Genomic DNA, 564 nt, shown 5'->3' with positions numbered 1-564 from the left:
TTTATTAATACTATGACATTAATTAAGGACATACACGCGTACACACACACACACACACACATACACACACACACAAAAGTATAGGGAAACAGAGGAAAAGATCCTTTCATTATAATTACTATTGTTATGCTACTAAGAATAGTAATTATAATTTTATTATTAATACACTCTTTACTGAAAACTTTTAATAAAATTATTTTATAATATAATATTTACTTCAAAATATGTACTCTAATATATTTTAATATATATTGAGTTATGGAATTACTATTCATAAAAGTCAAGGGCTGAGCTTGCAAAATGCTGTCATGGATATAGGTAACTTTGTATTTAATTGAGGTATATGTTGCGTTATCTCGAGTAACCTCTATAGAAGGACTGCATTTGATTAACTATGATCCTTCGTCAGTTAAAGCTAGTGAGGAGGCTATTATTGAGTATAATCGCTTAAAAAAGGTACATAAAGCAAAAACAGCATTGATTACTGTTTCTAAAAAGAAACATCATAAAGTGAAAGATATCTTGTGGACTTTACCAAAGATAGTTTCCCGTACCAAAGTACCT

Source organism: Odontomachus brunneus, unplaced genomic scaffold (assembly GCF_010583005.1).
Source record: "Odontomachus brunneus isolate Ranch 3 - 2012 unplaced genomic scaffold, Obru_v1 Obru_scaffold_191, whole genome shotgun sequence".
Taxonomy (NCBI): Eukaryota; Metazoa; Arthropoda; class Insecta; order Hymenoptera; family Formicidae; genus Odontomachus; species Odontomachus brunneus.
This window is presented reverse-complemented; position numbering follows the sequence as displayed.